At 42.7% G+C, this 19,738-nt stretch overlaps 1 long non-coding RNA gene across 1 annotated transcript in view; it reads left to right on the top strand.

Moving 5' to 3' along the window:
* LOC139041029 (uncharacterized) overlaps positions 1 to 3,308 on the top strand; it is a 121,130-nt gene extending 117,822 nt beyond the window's left edge. Inside the window, exon 9 of the long non-coding RNA XR_011495484.1 lies at positions 4 to 3,308. This is a non-coding gene — a long non-coding RNA (uncharacterized lncRNA). The remainder of the gene's footprint in view (positions 1 to 3) is intronic.
* Positions 3,309 to 19,738: the final 16,430 nt, after the last annotated feature.

Here is a 19,738-nt window from a genome sequence, read left to right as displayed (position 1 = left end):
TAGTAACTTCAGCAGGCTAGGTCTCTGCATCCCTCAGCATTGATTTTTCCTCAAACATGATGCCTCCATCTGATGTGCAGATTCAGAAGTATTTTTACTTCAGGTATGTTTTTAAAAATATCTTTTAGTATTTGGTATATTTTAACATTTTTTCTATTCTCTTACTCATACTTATCCCTGTTCCCTCCCTCTTATAGTGAATGCTATCTATCCATATCATTTAAAGCTATAAAATTAGTCACTAGAAGCAGTAAGGACAAATTATATGGCTCTTAAATTATTACAAGATGAAAAATATTGATCATAAAATGAAAGATACAAAAGGAATAGAAAGTATTTCATTTTGGGTAAATGTAAAAGGGGGGCATGGATAATCTAACATGTGAAAACCTATTAGCATAATTCCCTATATTGCCAGATTTATGAAGAAATCATATGGCCTTCTCAGCAAATGCAGAAAAAGCATTCAATTAAATTTAACACTCATACTTGATCGAATAACAACTCTTAGCAAACTAATAAGAGAAGGGAACAGTCTTAACTTAATAAAAGACATCAACAAAATAGTTAGAAATTATCTTATGTAAGTGATGAAATATTAGAAGCACGTATTTTGAAGTGAAGAACAAGGAGACGTTGCCTATTATCATTGTTTCTAATTCATATTGTACTGGAACCCTAGCAAGTATAATAAGATAAGCAAAGAAGACTCCTACCTCCCACAAAAAAATTCTCAAACTAAATCAAATATAGAAATTGGAAAGAAGTGGATCAGAAAGAAAGAAACACAGTTCTTATTTCCAACAACCATGACCTAAAAAATATAATTATAAAACTTTCTGCCAACAACACAGCAAAACTTACAAGTATCTGGGAATAAATCGAACAAGAGACGAACATGACTTTCATTGAGAAAACTATAATACAATTTAAAAATAACTAAATAAGTGGAAATGGATTCTGTGTTTACAAGTGGGAAGACAGCTTCATAGAGACATCAATTCCCTTTAAATTAACTTGTGAATTCCACGCAACTCCATTGAAGATCACATGGGTCTGCCAATGAAACTTGACCTTAGCTTTTATCGTAAAATCCTTACGGAAGAGCAAAGAACTTAGAGAAGACGTTCTGAAGAAGGAAGAGCATGGGGAGTAAGGTGGGCGAGAGACACTGACCATTTCTCCCGACCACGTAACTTTATAGTGTTCAGGACAGAGTGATAGACTTGGAGAGATGAGCAAATAAACCAAAAAAAGGAAAAAAGAAAAACAAAAAACAGAGCAGAGAGCTCAGAAGCTGACCCATGTGCATTTATTCTACTAGAATTCTACCAAAGCTCTACGAGGAAATAATGGCAGAACGACTAGATGGTGCAACATTGGTACGAGAAGATTACCCATCACTCGGGGAAAATAAAGTTAAAGATATACCTGACACAACGTCCCATGACAAATTCCAGATAGGCTAAAGAAATTAGTTTGAAAGCTTAGGTTAGCAGAAGAAAAAATAAGACAATGTTGGCGAAGATGTGGAGAAAAGATGACACTCCTGACCTGTGGTGAGTCGGGGGACGTTGAGGAAGGGACCATAAATGAACCAGTTTCTCTGGAGGATATTTTGCCTCTTCTGGTGAAGTTGATGACGGGTCTACACTTCATCCCGACAGTTCATTAACTCACAATAGATTCCACAGAAAATCTCACGTATAAGGATGTCCATTATAGCATTATTTATAAAAGGGAAGACTTGAAAACACCTAAATGCTCATACATGGGAAAATGGATAAATTATGCCATATTCATGTAAAAGAATCCTACATAGATGTGATTATGCCCATATAGAGCAGAACAGGATGGGGACAGAGACTTCAACTATATGAAGAACACTGCATCCTTTAAAAGAAATAATACCTGAAGCAAAAATAGAAAATACAGTTGAATACATAGATTACTATGTTGCCGACTGGCACTGATGTTCCCGTTGGGGAGAAATTTGTCTGTTTAGGAAAAATTGGCTTAATAAACCCCTTTAGGCCCAGAAGGGAAAACCCAGACAGTATATTTTGGAGAAAAAGACATCTGAAAGAGAATACTCCATGCTTAACTGGTTAATCGTCATGATTAATTTAGGCGTGTGAGATCATAGAAAATGTTTACTTAAAAGTTGAGTATTCTGTTCTGCATGATCCTAGACTGGTGGAGGCATAGTCATTATGCATTTGTCCAAACCCATGGAATGTACAACACCAAGAGTGAACCCCAATGTAAACTCTGGACCTCAGGTGATAATGGTGGGTCAATGTAGGGGCATTTGTTGTAAAAAATGGACCAGTATGGTGGAGACACCGATAATGGGGGTTGCTGTGCATTTGTGGGGCCAGGGCGTATATGGGAAATCTCTGTACCTTCCACTCAGTTTTGCTTCAAACCTAAAATTTCTCTAAAAAATAAAGTCTATTAAAAATACTCCAAAATCAAATTTGTGATATAAGTTTTAAAAGTTGAGTATTTCAGTTCAAAAATTTTAATATTTGCACATTTACAATCATCATTTATTACTTTTGTAATCAAGAAATGTAATTAAGTTTCAACTACACCAGAAATTAAAGAAATGAAAATTACAAGAAAACACCAATTTACAGAGAACGAACTGTCAAAAACGTAATTAAAATGATATGACCCCTTATTGGTGAGAGTTCAGGGAACAGGTGCTCTCCTTTACTGCTGGCAGAATGTCAGTTAGCACAGACTATCTGGAGGACATCTAGACCCTGAAAAACCTTCCGACTCTTTAAATTGTAATTCCCCTTTAAGTAAATTAACCTCAGCCAAGGTCGGAGATGTGCAAAATATTTACATAAAAGGAGGTATGCTGTTTCTTAAGTTATAAAAATAAAATATAGGAGACCTCTGTCTGTCCAACGATAGGCACTTATTTAAATAAAATATGCTGCATCTAGAGGATGGAATACTATCCAACCATTAAAATAAATTTTTCAAAAATGATTCGGTTTTATGGGAAAATGTTTGTGATATATTGGTAAGCTTTAAAAGTGAATTTCAAAACAGTAGCACAGTTTGACTCCTATTTTTTTGTGTGTGTGCGTATATCATCTATATATTTGACTGCACAAATAACAGATAGAGAGGGAGAGAAAGGAGAGAAGGAAGAAAAAGAGAGACAGAGTAAACAAAATAGAACAAAATGTCAACTGCGCTGATTTCTGGCAGATTTCGCATAGTTTCTGTATTTTTCCATCTTTGCACAGTGTACGTATATTACCTTGATCATGTTTTAAAACACAAGGAAAGGGGTCAGCCCCGTGGTGCAGCGGTTAAGTTCGCATGTTCCACTTCTCGGGGCCCGGGGTTCACCGGTTCAGATCCCGGGTGCGGACATAGCACCGCTTGGCACGCCATGCTGTGGCAGCATCCCATATATAAAGTAGAGGAAGATGGGCACAGATGTTAGCTTAGGGCCAGTCTTCCTCAGCAAAAAACAAGAGGAGGATTGGCAGTAGTTAGCTCAGGGCTAATCTTCCTCAAAAAGAAAAAATAAATAAAAAATAAAATACAAGGAAAAGTACCTGTGGCTGTGCAGCCACAGCAGCCTTGTGCCTTGTTCACATGACCTGTGACCCATGGAATCAGATTCCTTCTGGTCTAGCGTCTTTCCACGCACTCAGATGCCAGATGGCCAGTGCAATTTAGAATTCACTCCTTCTAAATCCAGCCTTTGTACTCCAAAGCAATTTAGCTGTACAGAGGAAAGGAAAATGTTATTGCAGGATAGATTCAAGCAAATCAAGGACTGGGAAACGTTGTCTGGTAACACAATTCTGAAATTCTTCATGTCCGTGACGCATATGGTCCGATAAGTCATCACGATGCTTGAACTGTTCAGAACGAGCAGTGAGAAGTAAATTAGAATTCCACCAGGGCTTGAACTGAAAATGAACTACTGGGGAGGAATAGCACTTTTGTTGTAAAAATAAAGGCACTAATTTGATAAGGAGATTAAGGGAGTGGATTTCGGGGAAGGGAGGTTTCCTTGTTAAAAATTTACCATTGTTCACGGACTTCGTGAATCACTCCCATCTGCTATTTCTGGTTAGAAAAATATCAAGCCAAGAAGGAAAGTTATGGCGGTCTTACACCTCTGGAACGTCCTCATACTTTCTAAGAAATTGGACATTTAGCTTTTTTTGTTGTTTTTTGGGGGTTTTTTTCTTTTTTTGAGGAAGATTAGCCCTGAGCTAACATCCTGTGCCCATCCTCCTCTACTTTATATGCAGAACGCCTACCACATCATGGCTTGCCACACGGTGCCATTTCTGCACCTGGGATCCAAACCGGTGAACCCTGGGCCACTGAAGCGGAACGTGCACACTTAACCGCTGCACCACTGGGCTGGCCCCGGATATTTAGCTTTTATGCTTAGCAAAGAGCAAAGGTTTATTAAAATATTAAGTTCGGTGTGTATTTGCACAAATCTTTATGCAAGCGTCGACACCAGTAACTGAGATCAGCACTCACAAAGTGTTTCTGGAAAGAAAGTGAGCACAACGTGAAAGACATTTGATCTGCTTCAGAGCCTGTAGTCTTCTGGCTCACCTGTTAGGCGCCATCTCACCATTTGGCGGTTAATAAGCATGTTTGCTGATGCTAATATTTCATTTCCTAACTCCGTTGGTCATCTGTCCAGTCACGTGAGATCGCTCTTTCTCACTTGTTCTGGGATTTCAGAATCATAATGATTTCAGAAGTGATGTCCATTCCTTTTGGGAATTCAGGAAAGGAAAGACTAATTCACTTAAGGGTATAAGTATATATTACAAAAAATCAGATAAAACAAACTTGAGTAGGTATAATTGAGTTTATTTTTTAGCCCATTTGAGCACCTGCTCTGATCTGGCCTCTGTGACAGGACCTGCAGTTAGAGACATGGTTAATACTCAGCCCCCGCCCTCAAGGACTTCAGTGGTGGGGTTGGGGGGGACCCCAAAAGTACAATTCAGTATGGCAAGTGTTTAGAGCAGTGGTTGGCACAAAGTACTCTTGTACTATGTTAATTCCACCCTCAGGCGCTGGGGGCACAGTAGTCATTAGTGCTATTCACGGATATCTTCATTCTCCCAGGTACAGAGCAGGGTTGCACTTCTCTCCTCCCATGTAAATTGGGCATGGACATATTACTTGCTTTGCCATGGTGCTCATGGAAGCTGGGCCTTTCGCTAGGTTCCTGAGTGGTTAAAAGAGACAGAGTCCCACTACTGACCATACTGGACATGTGACATGAGCGAGAAACAAGCCTTGGTTGTATGAAGCCACTGTGATTTGGGGGCTGTTTGTTACTGCAGCATAGCCCAGCCCTGCTGACTAATACAGAGAATGACACGTGGGCTGGGGTTTGGAGAGTTTGACCAAGTATAGAAGAAACGGAAAGTGGGAGCAGCCAGAGTAGAGGCCCACAGACCCAAAGCCGCTTTCCTTTGCCTTGACTGCTCTCCCCTGTGTCTCTGTCTGCTCAGTGAATTTCTCCTCATCTCTTCCATACCGCTAGTTAAACATGGTGTATTGCCCACCACCTTCATCTCCTCTCCTGCCCAAACTGTACTGGAATGTCGGTAAACAGACAGCCAAGATGAGACTTTGACAATAAAAACAACAGAGGACAGGAAAGAGATTTAAACACAGTTTTGGACGTTAAGAAGCAGATGGAAGAGACACCACCTAAAGGAATTCAGAGGGAATATCACTGAGTGGCAACTCAGTTCACCCTACAGAGCCCCTGAGAGGCTCAGCACTCAGGGAGGGTGGACAGAGGGAGTTACAGGACTGAAATCAGGGGGGTGTAGAAAGAACAGGAAGTGGGGATCCCCAATCCTGCTCACCTACTAAGCAGAGAACTGTACCTACTTCCTCTAGGAAGATGTTGGAGATGCCCTGGTCTTAGATGCACCAAATACATAGAGAGACTTAGGTGAGAATCAGAATTTAAAAGAAAATCTTAATACTTAACAGTGAGACCCCCAGTTCTCTTCCCCACTATGGCTTCCAAAATGTTGGCAGCCATGTATATGCTCCCCCCAAATAAAGATCTCTAGAGACTGACTTTGGGGAATTCCTTAATAAGGGCTATCAACTTACTTCTCTTAACAAGTCTTGTTGACTGAATCCCACTGGTTAGCAAGCTCTACTCCTGCAACCAGGACTTTCGGTTAGTTTATCAGTGTCCCACGTTAAATATGAGTGATGGACAAAGACCTCTAATATTTGAAGGATGGCTCCAACTTGGAAACATGTAAGTCAATCAAACAAAGGCATGAACAAAAGGAGGCTGGAGGAGAGAATGCAGGGCCAGAAGAAAAATTCCCAACAAACAAATGAAAAGTGTTTTTGAGAAATCACAGAAGATATTGCATCCATGACACGAGAACAGAATGTTTTTTGAAAATGAAAAATGTAGAGAAACGAAAGAGCTCTTGGAAAGTAAATCTTGAGCCAAAATTTAAAAAATTAAATCGGATGATAGAGTTGAGGACTCTCTGATAAAGGGAATGAAAAGAGAAAGAGAGAGAACATATTAAAAAAAAAAAAGACATGGAGGATTCATCTAGGAATTCCAACATTGTACTAACGGAAGTTTCAGAAAGAACAGATTAAGCAGTGCAATTATCAAAGAAACAATATAAGAAAAATACAAAGAAGTTTTTTAAATGATTTTTCAGATTTGAACACAATCACTTAATAATGGCCCAAACCAAAGTACACCATCATGAAATAGTGATACACCATGAATAAAAAGAAGAACCCGAAAGCTTCTAGAGTCCAGACAGAAATAACAGTCAGTCACCAGACAGTCACCTAAAAAGAGAAACAAGGAGAAAAAGCATTAGTTTCATGTCCACCTTTTCCTAGCAAGCTACAGGAGAATGTGCTCCAGCAAAATGAGGGAGTAAATGAAAATAAATGAATAAATAAATGAGATCCAGGAAACAGGTGATCCTAGCCAAGTCTGGGGTGTCAGAGACCTAGCAGGGTGAGGGGGATATCCATGGATGGGAGCAGCCCAGCACAGAGAGTTAAAGCCCTAGTGAGAAGGAGGCTATGCTTGGGGGTGGCCCAGTGAGACATGTCAGGGCCGCAGTAGGGTGAAGAGGGCAGCCACACAAAAGGATAGCCTGGCTTGGGATGTGGTGAGGAAGGTGTCTGGGAGGGGAGGTGTCAAAATGGGAAGTCAGTGCTTAAACAGGGAAAGGAGGCCATCATGAGGAGGGGGTGCTGGTGGAGCTGGGAGGTTGGTTACATAAAGGTAGGGTCAACTGAAAAAATACATAAATGAATCAAGGACAATGGGAGTCAGGTTCCTCACTGTCAGAGAAAGGAGTTACAATAGAGAACAGAGAAAACTACAGCAAACTCTGTATATTGGGTTGGAATTAAGGTATGAGGTATTGTGAACTCACAGTTTTCAATGTACATATAGATAGAAGATAGATGATTAGGTAGATAGATAGATAGATAGATAGATAGATAGATTTCTAACTCTATCCACTAGGAAGGCCTGAGCACAATGATGCATACCACCAAGATCTTGGTTTCTAAACATTGTTCTTCACTAAAAGGAACCAGGGCTAATGGCTGATTCCAGGGCCAGGGGAGGGAACATACAAGATGAGCCTGGAACAACTTGTACCAAAAAACAGAGAAGTGCCCAAAGAATTGTGAGGTCAGGTCAAAAGCTGGACAGAAACCAGCTTGAATGGTCTCCCACCTGCTAGTCTGAACATCAAAACAAATAATGATAGAAATGAATTATAACCCATAGAACTGAATTAAATTAAATAGGAAACCACGAGTCCATATAGGTGTAAATACATTAGTTAAAAAATCGAAAGTTTAATGAGAAACAGGATATTCACATAACTTGAAGTTCGTCTAGGTTCCACAGGAGAAAGAGTAACTTGGCAGAGGAGAAGACTGGCCGACACCATCCTAACCAAGGGATCATATTGACCGTCATCAGGAACGGGACAAACAGAAACCACATGCCACCCAAGAGGAGGCGATAAGAAGAATGCAGCATCATTTCTGGGATGTTCCTGCCAAAGGTACAGAATCTGAAACATCAGACAAATGCGAAGAGAATGATCTGCAAAACAACAGGTCGTAATCTTCAAAAAGTGGTCTTAAAGGTCAAGGAGGGCCTGCGCAGCTGTTTCAGATGAAGGAGACAGAGGAGACGCGACCATTCAATGCAGTGAGCGACTGAAGGGGATCCTGTTCCTGGGGTGAGCAGGAGGATGGCTAAAGTGAGCATGGAAAAAAGCAAGCGTTGGCTAGGAGTCGAGAAGCTAGCTCTCCTATGCTGCCAGAGGGAGTAGAAATTCATACAACCACTTTGGAAAACTGGCAGTTTCTACTAAAATTAAGCGTAGATACACTATGTGATCAACCAGCATTTTCACTCCTAGTTATATACCCAATCAAATGTGAACACAGCCACTAAAAGACACAGTCAAGTAAGATTTCATGGCGTTCAAAGATGAGAAACCCAACTGTCCACCACTGGTAGCACAGATGGAAATGCTTCAGGGTACACACATCCACACAAACCCACACACACACAGCAGGATACTGCACAACAATGAAAAGAATGTCACAGACATCATATTGAGCTAAAGAAGTCAGACACAAAAAGAATACTGCAGGTTCCGTTTACATACAGTTTAAAATAGGCAAAAACAACAACAACAAAACCAGAGCAACAGCAGTAACAAAACTTTGGTGTAAGAATCCAGAGCAGTGGCCTCTTCTGCCGGGAGGAAGGGAGCAGTGACGGAGAGAGGCTGTGAGGCTGGTTGGTTCTCTTCTTGGTCCTGGGGTGGGTCAAAGTGTGTGTTCCCTTTGTGAAGATTCATTGAGCTGTGTGCTTTTGCTCTGTTGACTTTTCCGGATAAGTTTTACACTGTAATTAAGAAGTTTATAAAAGCAATCCTTCCAAACAATTTTCACCTTGAAATAAAATATTTATTCTACTTCGATGTGATTTAAAGCCACTGTGAAGGTTTGCTTTGCCTGTAGACTGTCTCTTACTTTTCATTTGATCTGCAAAGTTTGCCTCCAAAATGAGATGCCCTCATTGACACCTCCCCGCAGATGCATTTCTGGGCATTTAGCTGCCACCACGAGAGGTGGCGTTGCTCAGAGTGTGTGGGGAAGAGGATGGCTTAGCCAGTCAGATAGGGGGGAAAGAGCAGTGAACTGGGACCCAGAAGCCAGACCTCACTGCCCAAGCTCATCTCACAGTCCCCGAGAATCTCAACAAAGCACCTACTATTTCTGAATCCCAATTTCCTCATCTACAAAATGGAGTTTCCATGCATCACACTGAATTGTGTGAGGGTCACATGACCTAGTGTGCACGCTTTGGAAACCACAGACACCTAAACAACTGGGCATGTTCAAAAACAGGATTCAGAGAGAGGTCGCTCCTTCCCATCGCATCTGACCTGTACCATCCACCTCCTGTCTTCACAAAGGGTGTTTCCAGACGTGAACATAGGCCACAGGATGGAGCTGGCCCAGGAGAAGGAGGTAGGCACAGACGTAGGACTTAGTTGCTATGGTGACATTTAAATCCTCCCATCGGCTATTTTCAACCAGTTGTACAAATTCAGGGTCTTGTTTCTATTTCCCAAATATACCATGTACAGCTCTTGGATAGGGTTTTTTCAGGTAAACAAAGCGAGGCGAGTACTTATTGGTACTACAGGCAAGCTCTCCATTTACAGGGCTGGATAGAGATCTGACAGATGCCATCCACCTTCAGAGATGAAGATTTGCCTTATCTACTTAGACACATTCCAAACTGTATGCACAGGAAAATGTGAAAACAGTTGTGAAAGGCAAATGTGGCCCCCTGGTGATCCCACATCCCTCACAAAGGGCCGTGTTCGTGTTCCACGTGGCCTCTGGGCTTTTCCACCCTCCTGCAGACTTCATAATAGAAACCATCAGACACATAAGATTTTATATCTGGCTTTTTATATAAAATGCTATACCATATGACTTTCTATTATGGCCATATAGAATTCATAATTATTCTAATCGTATTGGGAGATTACCAGAAAAATTTTAAAGGAATTTTGAAGATACAAATAAATCACCCACGGCCATGTTCCAGCTCCTCTCTCCCTGAACTAAAAACCTCCAGTGGCTTCATCTTACTCTGGAATAAGGTCAGATCTCAAGGTCTGGTGATGTCTCTAGCCACAACCCCACCTGCAGTCCATCCCTCTGCCTCAGCCGGGAGCATGTGCTCCTCTTTTGGCTCATAGAAGGCATCACCTTCCTCTTCCTTATTCTGGCACGTTCTTCAGACCTCAGCTCCAATATCACTTCCCTCAAGGAGGCCACTCTTGCTTCCCACCCAGATAGCCATGGGGACCGCTGGTATGGTGTGTTCTCACAGAAGCCTGCACATAGCACAGAGAGTAACCCCATAGTTATTTGTGGGGTTATCAACTTAACATTCTCTCTCCTAGTACATTGTGAACCACACCGCTTGGGTCTCCAGCACCTTGCCTGATGCTGGTAGACATTTAATACAAGTTTGCTGAATGGCAGAATCAGCTCATTATCCCAACATGAGAGCATTTTTACTTTGTGTATGTGTTTCCTTCTGGTCTGTGTTGATATGCACATATAATTTTTACAAACCTGAAATTAGTATATTCATCATTTTATGTTAAAGCACCTTTTTAAAATAAAAACACCCATGAACGTGCCTAGGTTATCATCTAATTTCACCCCATCCATGGGTAGAAAGTTTGCTGAGGCCAAGTTCTTGCAAAATTACACGGGGCACTGTCAGCAGGGGAGGACGAGGAGAGGCCACAGAAGCCTTGCTGGCTGCGGGCTTGGTGCAGTCCTGCACCTCTCCCTTCTGCCGGTGGAGTTCCAGGAGGACTGAGCTGCCTTCTCAGACCCAGGGTGCTCACCATCTCAGAGGCTGTTGGCACAGCATTGGTGGGCGAACTCATTTCGCTTAATTTCGTTCAAACAAAGCAGAAGCTGTAATTGTTTTTAGTTGAATACGATAACGAGTCAGAAACTGTACCAGTCTTTCCCACATCAAAATGGTCGTTTCACAGCCATTTGGAGAGCCAGACCTGGAGGGTAGGCTTCTTCACAGACAGGGTGATGGAGGAAACAAACGTTGTTCAAATATACTTGCAGAATGCCAACTTTTAGATCTTCTCTATAGATCCTGGGGTTATTAGCCCCATTTTAGAGGTGAGCAGGCCCGAGTTTTAAACCAGCATTCTGTTAGGAGCATCTCTGCCTCTCCCAACACTTGTCCCTGCCTCTTCCCTCCAGAGCTTTCTCCTCACTTTGTCTCTGCTCCTCTTCCTTCTTCCCCATCCCCACTCTCTTATGAAGACCCGAATAGAGCGATGGTGGTGAGAGGTGAATCTAGTGTTTCTCTGTTTGTCATCTGTCATCGGTGACTTCGGACTGACCTGGAAACCCCAGGGAGCCAGCCTAGGGGCCCTTGTGAAGCGTGTGTGGTCTCCCCAATAAACTTGGAAACAAAAGAAAAAAGAAAGCCTTGACATACTCGAGGGGGTGTTTGAAACAGAAGCTGACATTGATCCGAGCATGCCAAAATCCATTTGGCATCCATTTGGGAGAATTTTGCGGTGAATGAGAACTATCTGCTCAGGATTTCAAAACTGTGTTTTTGCATTCTGACACTCTGCTTTCACATTTTTCTCCATGCACTTCATCATTTGAGTAGGATGATTTTTCCTTGCTTTTAAAGTGCACTTGTCTTTGTTCCCACAGGAGAGAGCATAATACGCAGATCTCAGATCTTTTTACTGTGCAGAAGACGTGCCAGAATATTAGGTCTCCCTCCATGTTCTGACTTGAAGCCCAGGGATGCTGAGCATCAGTACAACTCGACAAGAATGAAAACAATAAAAAAATAATGCAAGTGCAGAGCCAGGTTTGAGCGCTCAACACCAAATAATAGGTTTAATGAATATTTTCCCAGGACATGGCCCACTGTTTGAATGGATAAATTGACTGGTTGTTTCGGCATTATGCAGACGGTCTTGAATATCAGATTCAGTTTGGGTAATCAACCAAATGACCATTTCACCTCTCCTTGCCCCTCCACAATGCCTTTTCTTCTCCCAATTCTTCAGTCCATTCGAAGTGGGAGGGGTAAAATGGCCAGAACATGAGTGTTGGAGTCAGAAGGCCTTGTGTGAGTATCAGCTGGGCAATTTACCAATTATGTGACCCTGGGCAAGACCTGATCTTTCTTTGCAAAGTGGAAACAGTGTCCACCCCGATCACCATACGGAGTTGTTAGGAGAATCAGAATGTGAGAGTCTGATGGAGCACGGGGGAAGCATAAATTAATAGTCAATAAGAACTTTAAATATAATTCTTCAATTCCTATTTCCTGCCCTCCCTCTATGCCTTGAATTGATTAGAAGTCTTTTAGGTAAGGGGCCAAGTCTTGTTAATCTTTTTCCCTGGAACATACCAGATATTCTGTATATAGTTGCTGAACTCAGTCATCAGCTTGGTCAATTCATTGAAAATAATCATTTGCTTGATAGGAAAACAAGCTTCTCCTGTTTCAACCATCTCAGCTCTTACAACTGTCAGATGTTTTCTTCTTTGTTTATTTGTTTACTTGCTCGTCATTTTCTCCCCCAACTAGATTATAAAGTCACTAGGAAAGGGCCTGGAACATAGGCATTCAGTAAAGACTACTCCAGTTAACTAATTGGCAGGGTCTTTCATTTTCAACTCACAGTATTAGAGGCAGAGAAGGGCCTTTGCAAATGTTCTGTGCATCATCCACATCTGGAGTTGGTCTGTTCATCTAAAGTCATAACCAGTTTACATGCTTTGGGAATATAGCACATGGCCCATAATGTGCATTCCTACCCTAAAGAAAGAAGAGCCGCCATCTTTACTTATGTTGTTAACCAGACCCCTTCTTTACGTGAGTTTGCCTCAGGAAAATATTCTCTAGACATAAGCTGGCAATTGACAAAAAAGATAAAAAATGGAACAATGAGATAATCATTTCTTATATCCATCTGGTAGAGGCTGTAAAGGAAAATATGCTGAGTGTTCGGCGAGTAAAAGGAATGCGGGATGCTCACAGCTGAGAGGAGTGTTAATGGGGCTAAGGGTCTGCAGGGTAATCTGAGAATTTGTGGCAAAACCCACTTAAAACTGTATGCATTTTGACTTTGAAATTCTAATTTTAGACATTTAATCCCAGGAGTCAGCAAATATGTGTAAAAATGTTCATGAAGAGAGGATTATGATTCATGGTTAAACGAGGAATGTATTCACTAAGTGATGTGCATGTTTTATACTTCATAAAAGCTGAATTCTGGACCCACGACATTCTGTTGAATAACCTTTCAGAGTTTTTATAACAGTGATTCACTCCAGGTCAGTGGGATCACAGATAATGTTTTCCTTTGTCTACAGTTTTTGTATTGTCTACAATAAGCATCTATTATGCGCAAAATAAAAATTAGTGTCTGGATCTTCCAAGACTCAAAATTAGCCTTTGCCACAGGCATTATTGATAAACCATGCATTATCGACGGTATTACGAATGACTGCAGGACACACCACGGCAGATGCTAAATAAAGAATATTAAATATTTACACACTGCAGAGGCCAGTGGGGAAAGCACACACATGAAGTGGCCATGAGGGGAATTTTGTGTTTACATAGAATGAAGTTGGAGGAAATTGTTTAGGAAGTTGGGGAGGCAAGAGAGGAAGAAATACTTGATTGAGAACAGGGTCGTATTTGAAGATGCGGAATGGAGCATTTATTGTGAGGATTTCCTGAGGCTTATCTGAATCCCACTGTTCACTCCATAGAGTGGAGATTTCCAGGGCCGTGCCCCTGGGCCTCATCGCCCGTGATTTCTCTCTTAAAATCTGCCAAGATCTGAAATCTGAAAAGAGCAGTCAGTTGGGAGATGCTTTATGACAAGCTGGTAAATGTGAGGTCCACATAAGTGCCAGGTTCTATGATGGTACCAGGGGATAGACTCCATCTATTTGGCCAACTCAGATGTTTAGCCCGAGGTTACTGAGAAATGAGGAACAGAGAATAGTGGTTGAAAATATCCATCCACTTAACAAACAAACAAAAACCAACTTGCTTAGTATTTCTGTTTAGTTAAAAAGTTCTTTTCTTATCAAAAGCAACCTGTATGTGGTACCTGGAACACAATAGATACCCAAGAAATATTTGTGGAACGAATAAATGAATGAGTGCAGGAATAAATGCAGTTAGAAAAAATCATCCATGTTTTCATGCCATTCTCTTCTATCCACAAAAGTAATATAGTGGATCATTACACGGTGGCCTCTGAAAATTGGACCCACATTTTTGGAGTTCCTACGCTGAGGCCCTGTCTGCGGCTACATTCTCGGAGGAAATGAGAACGCATTTGCAGGATACTTGGAGATGGACGTGGTGTGTTTTGGGAATGATATTAAAACAACGTGAACCACAATGGCAGGCAGTAGAGACATTAGTGTGGGCTGGAAGGTGCAGAGGTTTTGTAAAGGAGGCGAACTTGGGGTGGACCTCAAAGGATTGGCAGGACTGGGGGAGCTACTAGGGTGAGGGAGAGCCCCCAGGAGATCTGGAAGGCAGGAGCAGGGGCTGGGAGGCAGGAATAGGGAGCACTCTCCTTGCCAGGAATGGGAAACAGGTGACCACAGACATTTTGTTGAGAGGAGGAGAGCCAAGTCAGAATTTGATCCATGATATGGGAGTAAGCAATGTCACATTTCTTTATTCTTATAGCTCAGATAAATCTCTCTGAGCCCTGGGGCTGGCAAGAATTTGAGATTTTGTCATGTAGTCTCGTGCTGCTCCCCATCCCTACAATTGGCTCACGGTCTATGGTGGCCCTTGTGCAGGTGCTCATTGACCAAGTCTAGGTGGCCCAGCCCAGTATGTGGCTGCCTTCCTTCCAGGCTCAGCACCAGCTTGCCCTCCACCACCCTCTCCAACATGACGTGGCTTAATCTGCCTCAGTGAGGCTCAATGCCATGCTATTTCCACCATCCGACATCGCTGGAGCTGTCAAACCCTCTAGAAAGGGAGAGCTGCATTGTTTTGCCCCTCTACCCTCCTCTCACTCACTCAGCTTTCACCACTCTGTCCTTCTCATAGTTTCTTGATTGCCTGGGCCCCCACAAGGTTCTGTGTATTTCTCCCTGGAAAGGTTGTCCTTCTCTTGGCCTGGCCAACACCTACTCGTGCTTCAAGACACACTTGATGCCACCTCCTCAGAAGTCCTTTCTGGATCCACCATCCTGTACTCAGGGTGTCCTGCACTTCCCTCATGAGATTACACAACCACCTGCGTCACCTGTCTCCTTGACACATGGACTTCCACAGGTCAGAACCTGTTACTGATTCAGCCCCCCGAGTGTATCCCCAGGACTTAGTCTAGAATTAAGCAAGGAGTAGCTATCCTTGATGTTACGTCAGATAGCGAGCAGAACCTACCTCATAGGGTTGTGGAGAAGATTAAATAAAATAATGTCAGCAAAGGAACTCGGGGGAGCAAGACAGAACCCAGAGAGGCTTGTTGGGAGGAAATTGTGCTGATAGTGGCTTGAGTTGATTGGGCATTTATGTCAGCTAGACACTCTTCCGAATACCCGCCATACTGTGTATGGGTCAACCTTCACATCACTCACTTCATGGGGCAGGTTCCACTAATATCCCCACTTCAGAATAGAGGAAGCAGACACAGAGGTGAAGTCATGGTCCAAGGCTGCCATCTTGTAAGAGGCAGAGTCTCCTCTTGGCCTTATGACCTTCTGCCTCCCACATCCTGGCAGTGACCTGACAGGGTGATGGTGGCAGGAGGGAGAAGAGCAGGGCCTCAGGAGGAGGAGAAACCCCTCTCATGGGGCAGCAAGGAAACCAGGCTAGAAACAAACAGACTCAGAAGATGGAAGACGGTCTACCCGTCTGGTGGCATCTGTTCTCCTGGTGAAGTGAGAGTTGATGTTGTTGATGTGGCATGAGGCTGGGGTGGCCAGGAGATTTAAAGTAATGACAATGATGATGAAGATGATAAGAATTACAATAATAGCTAACGTTTATATGGAGAGTGACTACATGTCCTGTTTGTCTAGGACCATCCCATTCATGCCTATAATCTCAGGATAATTACTAGGAGCACCCTCTTTCTCTCTCATTTTGTCCTGGTTGGTACCCTATTTTTAGAGCATCTGCCACTTGTCATACCCTGGCCCCTGAGCTTCACATGCACATTTCACTTCACCTGCACTTCAACCATCAGCAGTGTGAGGGGTGAGACGGGTCACTGAACAGTGGCAGGGATTCTTCTAAGGTTGCAGAGGGTGACCTATGGTGGCCCCAGAGTAACCAGAGCCCACAGTGAAACCCTCATCACCATCCTAGCCTATGGGGTGGACTTGGGGGGAGGGCAAATGGGCCCTGAAGCAGGCAGCATGGCCCCAAATGAGGAGGCCCAGAAAGTAAAAGACTAAATTTAGTGACATCTCAAGCCCTTCTCTCCCTCACCTTCTTGTTCAGTGGAAGCTGATCAAATGGCTGTAAAATGGATCAACAAACAGACAACTCACCATTTGCAATATTTTTCCTGTATCCATATCATCAGCCGCTCTGATAAAATGAGTACGATGTGAATGCATTTGCAAGTTTTACTCCCTGTCTCCCACAAGCTTTGGCAAAGGCAAACAGTTTCGTGTGTTATGAACAGTTTTGTTGAATCCACAGGAGAAAGAGTTTATAATTTTTACCCCAAAATGATGGCTCTGATAGGCATGAGGTTGAATAAACATTTATTTGTCTCTTGTTTTCATAGTTTAGGGGAGGAAGACATTTCCTCTACCTGCTCTGGGTTCTTCTGGCCAGAGAATGAATTAAATTCACATGAGACAGAATAACAGGATAAAATTAAACAAAGCTTTATAACGTGTATACATGGAAGAGGCTCAGGCAAACTGAGCAACTCACCAAAATGGCCGAAGCCACCACCTTAGATATCATCTTCAGCTAAAGACAAAGGAGGATGTTGGGGCCGGAGGGAGAGTCGATCATGGGAGATTACCAGAGAAGTACAGTAAACAAGAGTAAGATTATTATGCAGATTTAAGTCCTTGGCTTCCGCATTGATTTATCAAGAGTTTCTAGAGATAAGGTCATCCTCCCTTCTTCCTGGTACAGAGAGGGAGACAACTTTACAAATGGAGATTTCCTTTACAATGTAAATGTCTCTTAACAAAGCGTAAGTAAACTCTGCTTTTCAGAGTTTCTTTCCTGTCTGCAGTTTTTAAAAGTAACCAGCTCAAAATATTCCTCATGCCAAAGAGACATATCTTGGGGTGGCCAATTCCAGTCCCCCACAAGAGGATGGATGGAGAAGTAGTTTTCTGCTCAGGGGAAAGAAATGATTTTAGAAGCCTAAGTCAGTGGATATTGTTACCAGTTCCCACCAGTGTTGTGTTATTAACCAGATGGTATGTGTCTCATTTAAATTTCCTCCATGGAACATCTAGGGAGAGTGTTTGTGGACCCGGTTTAGGGCACTGCTGTGGGGTGATTCTGTTGTGGTTCCCTGCAAGTATTCCCTCGTGCTACTCATTCCTGCCCAGATCCTATCATGTGGCTTGATCCCCGTGTGCACTGTGAAAGTGAGTTCCAGGCTATGATGACTATAATTGTAGACTTTATAGGCACTAACACTCATTTTATGTTCGATTTCCAGAACAGATGAGAGTTTGCTCTGTAAATATGGTTTGTTTACATTGTACAATGCAATTGCCTTGCATATGGACTGCACTGCCAGAACAGGGAACGTTTCACTCCTGCCACCTTTGAAAATAGACGCTTCTGATACACGGCAAGGATCAGATGGCAGGGCGCAATTTTACCCTATGCTTAGCATTTTCTCATGTTGTTTGCAGTAAAACATACAATCCTGACCACCGAATCTAAAACTAAAAAGGGAAACGCTATTCATTAAGGTGGAATCTCTGTGAAGTCCTTGAAATAGAAATGATCCCCTTTCCCCATTTCTCCCCTTCATTCAGGACACCTGTGTCCTCAGCTGTTTTCCATTTTGGAATTGGCACTTGCATTGGATGTTCAGGGCTCTTACTTTGAATTGTGCCTCCAGATGCCAATGTGTCCCGTCGTGGCCAAAACACTGCAGAAACGAAATCAGACAGATCTGAGGACCCCACCGAGAGGACTTCAACCTGATAAGTGCCCCCGTGGGACAGACCCTCCATGCAAATGTTCCCTGTGAGGGAAACACTCCTCTGTGGGCCATGACCTCTTTTCCTAGTAGGAAACTGCAGGAGGCGTTGGACCTGATTGTTTTTTGTGGTCTGACACGAACCATTTAACCTCTTCCTTCCAAGGGATGGTTCTCCCCCTTGTGTCTTCAAGAGGATTTTTATTTTGTTTTAGTGTGGTAAGCATGCAACATGAGATCTACCCTCTTAACAGATATTTAATTGTATAATACAGTATTGTTTTCTATAGGTACAATGGTATGCAGCAAATCTCTAGAAATTATTTATGTCACATAACTGAAATTTTATACCCATTGTTTAGCAAATCCCTCTTTCCCCTTCCCCCAGCTACTGGCAACCATCGTTCTATTCTTTGCTTCTGTGATCCTACAGTATTCATTCTTCTGTGACTGGCTTATGTCACTTAGCATAGTGTCCTCAAGGTTCATCCATGTTGTTGCATGCTGCAGGGTTTCCTTCTTTTTTGAGGCTGAATAATAGTCCATTGTGCTTATATAACACTAATTTTTTATCCTTTCATTCATCAATGGATGGCCAACAGGTATATGAAAAGATATACAACGTCACTGATCATCAGGGAAATACAGATCAAAACCACAATGAGATCTCACATCTGTCAGGATGGCTATTATCCAAAAATCCCAAAAGAGAAGTGTTGGCAAAGATGTAGATAATTGGAACACTGTTGGTTGGAATAAAAGATGGTGCAACCTAAATGGAAAACAGCATGGAGCTTCCTCAAAATATTAAAAATAGAACTACCATTTGATCCATTAATCCCACCTCTGGGTATTTACCCAAAAGGGTTGAAATCAGGATCTTAAAGCAATATTAGCCCTGCCATATTCCCGGGGCACTGTTCATGATAGCCAAGGGGGGAAGCATCCGGATGAGGTTTTAACCCATGAATTTCGGTGCTGAGTGCCTTGGGCTGATGATCTTTGAGCTCCTCCTCTTTGCTCACCTCGCCCCTTCCCTGCCTCTGACTTGTAAGGGATGGACTCACACCGAGATGACGGCATCTGCTTCCCAACTTGCCTCTCTTCCTCCTGCAGGACCTCAGCTTCGAACACAGCCTGCATGCTGCTGCCAAAAACAATCCTGTAAGGACTGCTTTATCCTGTGAAGCTGATGCTTAATGATGCAGAACTCTCATTTCCTACCCTTAATTTGTCATCATGTTCCTTAATAGTCCCCTGTACCCCACCGACACTGAACTAGGTCTCTACCCCAGAAACTCAAAACCCATCCTTGCCGTCACACTGTCTCTCCTTTGCTCCCTAGCCCACACCCCCACCCCTCTCCCCTGCACCTGTATCCACCGTCAGGAAGCTCATTA

The sequence above is a fragment of the Equus asinus genome, chromosome 19, assembly GCF_041296235.1.
Source record: "Equus asinus isolate D_3611 breed Donkey chromosome 19, EquAss-T2T_v2, whole genome shotgun sequence".
NCBI classification, from domain to species: domain Eukaryota; kingdom Metazoa; phylum Chordata; class Mammalia; order Perissodactyla; family Equidae; genus Equus; species Equus asinus.
The sequence above is the reverse complement of the archived record's forward strand: the minus strand, read 5'-3'. Positions and strand labels throughout refer to the sequence as shown.